Consider the following 3,842-nt stretch of genomic DNA (forward strand, 5'->3'; position numbering starts at 1 on the left):
TTGGTGTACGATGAAACATGAAAAGGTTGAAATGCAGCCACTTTGGAAAAAGATTACATCCGACACCCATTAAGAACCACCGGAAACAGTTCCACTGAAAATCTCAATTTTATCATCCTGACCAACATGGTGCCACAGGAATGACCTGTCATCATCCATTACATTCTGCTCGTACATGAAAAAATAACCTTCATGCAGGTTTAACTCATACCTCTTTTTGTCTTAGCCAGTTCTTTCCTCAGCTCTCCAACGGTATCACCTCCATTGGAATCATGGGTCCCCCATTTCAGCACCACCATTACCCTCAGCTTCTTGTTGTTGCTGGAACTCCCCGACATCATCACACTCGAATCTTGATGACAGTTGATGAGCTGTTGTTCTGTTGAGTTTGGATATGGAGACTGCTCGGGTTTGAACTCTTGCCTGCTTCGGTTTTGGTCGTTGTTTCAAGGATAAACGATGAAGAGTTTAGGGTTTAGAGTTTATGATTTAGAGTTTTTTCACATGGTTTTGGTCGAAGATCAGATCCATTTGTATAAATCACATGTTTTCTCAGCTTTATTAGTATAAAGCTACATGTTTTCTCAGCTATATTATTTCAGATTTTGCATGACTTTGTCACAAAACCTTACATATGTTGGGTTTTTTATCTACTCAAATACTGCGTTTTGTTACCGTTAATCAGTTCACGGTTTGTTAACGTAGGGTGCATTTATAATTATTTTATAAGGTCAGAGTTTTAAATCCCATTAACAAAAGTGAGGGTTTTTAAATGTTTTGTGAAAAGTTCAGGGTTTCTTTACTCGTTTCCAATTTTTAATGCACATTATAGTTTTTCTCTATTTCATAATAAGTGTTGTTTAAGATTTTTCCATACTGATTAAGAAAATGATTAAATTTTCTGTTTTACCCTTATTTAATACATGTTTTTGTTTGATTTTATAAATTAATGAGCTAAAAATAAAAGTAAAAATTGGAAAAAAACATTTAATATTTGTCTTGAAACACTTATAATTATAAGTGAAACAAAATTTAAAAGTTAAAACGATATTTAATATGAAACGGAGAGAGTAATAATACGTTGGTGAACATAATACACAAATTACTATTTTGTAGGATGTTTCTGTTGAATTCTTCACAATTTTTTTATTTTGCATATATTTTATATAAACTTGTTAAGAGATATACTAATTGTTTGGTCCAAAAAAAAAAAAGAACAATTGTTAACCATAGATAAAAAAATATGATTTTGTTTTAATAGAATAGATTACCGCATTGTTGAAACATGAAGATTCAGATTTTAACAGTTACAGATGGTCATACATAAACATTTTGGTGTATTAAGAAACATAAATGGCTGAAACGCAGTCTCTTTGGAAAAAAAAAGATAAATCTGATCTTGACATGTTCACACCAAAAAAAAAGTTACATCCGACCCATTAAGAGCCACCGGAAAGATAAATATTTAAGTTCATCTCTAGGGTGAACTTAAGAATTCACCTCTTTCCTTATTCTAATCAAGTTACCATATATAGATTAATGAATCATAAATAAATAAATAAATAAATAAATAAATATAAACTTTTAAAATACTAAAACAGCTAAAAACAATAATAACAAATTTTTTAACCAAACCTTAAATCATAAATTTTAAACCCTAAATCTAAACACAACCCCTAAACCCAAATTTTAAAATCAAACCCTAAACCCTAAACTATAAATTCAAATCTATAACCTATATTTAAATTATATACCCTAGATTTAAATTATATATCCTAAATCCTAAACCCTAAACCCAAACTTATACCCTAAACCTAAATCTAGACTATAAACCCAAACTTTTAGGGTATAGAGTTTGGATTTGTGGTTCACAATTTGAGATTAAGGTTTAGGGTTTAGGTTTAGAGTTTGGGTTTATAATTTACGGTTTGGGTTTAGGGTTTACGGTTTGGGTTTAGAGTTTAGGATTTGAATTTAGATTTAGAATTTAGGATATATAATTTAGGTTTGTTTTTTGGTTTAGGGTTTAGGATTTGAGTTTAAAATTTGGATTTAGGGTTTGTGTTTAGATTTAGGGTTTAAAATTTATGATTTAAAGTTTAAGGTTAAAATTTTCGTTATTATTTTTTTAGCTATTTAATATTTTAAAAGTTTATTATTTATTTATTTATGTGTAATTAATCTCTATATAGTAACTTGATTAGAATAAGGAAAGAGGTGAATTCTTAAGTTCACCACAGGGGTGTATCTAAGTATTGTTTCACCGGAAACACTTCCATCGGATAGCTCAATTCAGGGGCGAAGCTACTGTATGGATAGGGGGTGCACAGGCACCCATTATTTTTTGGTAAATTAATGTAATGGTTAAAGAATTTTGATTATGCACCCATTAACATTTACGTTTAGATTAGTCCAAAGGTAAATAAGAAAAAGACAAAGTAGTTTAGCCCATTAAAAATTAAAACTTGTTCTGCAGCCCAATTATATATTCATTACTTTTTATTAAAAACCCTAACATTCGTAACAATTTTCTAATCCGTAACGTTTCTTCTAAAACTGCAAAGTTCAAACTATCAATTCTACAGAATTTTTCTTCTCTTGTCTATCAAACAAAACTGGTAAATAATCTAATTTTTTTTTTTGTCAACGAAATAATCTAGTTTTTCTGTTTGTGTTTTGAAGTTGGTTTTGACTTTGCCGGTTGCTACTGCAAGTATTGAAAGATATTTCTCAGGGATGAAGTTAGTGAAGACAGCTCTAAGAAATCGAATAGGGGATCATTTTCTGAGTGATTATCTCATCTGTTTCATCGAAAAAGAATTGCTTGACGATGTCACGAAAGAAGAAGTGTTGATCCGATTTCAAGCAATGAGTGAAAGAAGAATGAATTTATAAAATATTGTTTTAGTATTTTATTTTAATGTTTTCGAATATTTTTTTAATATTTATTTATGCTGGTGCACCCATTATAAAAAAAATTTGGCTTCGTCACTGGCTCAATTATATCACCAATTTTAACACAATGCCACCGGAATGACCGGTCATCATCCATTACATTCTGTTTGAAGAAATAACCTTCCCGAGGCAGGTTTAACTCAAACCTCTGTTGAATCTTGGCCAGATCTTTCCTCGTCTCTGCAACATTATCATCTACGTTCACCTTCACTGGAATCTTCATGGTCCAGCATTTCAGCACCAAAATTATAACCTTCACCTTCTTTTTGTTGTTGTTGCTGGAATCTTGATGACAGTTGATGATGTTGATGATCTGTTTCTGTTGAGTTTGGCTGTGGGGACTGCTCGGTTTTGAACTGTTGTTTGATGCGGTTTTGGTCATTGTTACCAGGAGAAGAGATGAAGAGATGGAGGCGAGAGTTGTTGAAGAGATCACATTGTTCAATATTGTGATAAGAACATTGCCTTCGAAGACAAGGGTTTGTTTGGGGATAGGGATACGTGGATACTTCTCAATCTTCTCTTTGATATCTAAAGCCGTATCAAAGTAACCGATTCAATGGAGAATTCTGAACCTTTCTGAGTCTCGAAGATCAGATCCATTTGTATTTCAGTGGTGTTTCAAGATCAGTGGAGAATGAGGAAGAATGAAAAGAGTAATTCTTGGTTCACCTCTCGAGTAAATATGTATGTTCACCAACTAATAATATTTCATTATTTTATATTCATTATTTTTCAGAAAAAGAAATAAAGTATTGTCAAATTATATTATATTTTTAAAAATTAAAAGATAAAAATAATAGTAGTTGCAAACAAAAAAAAAACTTTTTTCAAATATTTTTAATATCGTCAGTAAAACACTAAATCTTAAACCCTTTGATAAATTT

General features: G+C 31.0%; 1 pseudogene; it reads right to left on the minus strand.

Annotated features, from left to right (window-relative positions):
* Positions 1-200: 200 nt before the first annotated feature.
* LOC108825016 (ubiquitin domain-containing protein 7SL RNA2-like) lies at positions 201-3,558 on the minus strand (annotated as a pseudogene).
* Positions 3,559-3,842: the final 284 nt, after the last annotated feature.

The sequence above is a fragment of the Raphanus sativus genome, chromosome 9 (genome assembly GCF_000801105.2).
Source record: "Raphanus sativus cultivar WK10039 chromosome 9, ASM80110v3, whole genome shotgun sequence".
Taxonomy (NCBI): domain Eukaryota; kingdom Viridiplantae; phylum Streptophyta; class Magnoliopsida; order Brassicales; family Brassicaceae; genus Raphanus; species Raphanus sativus.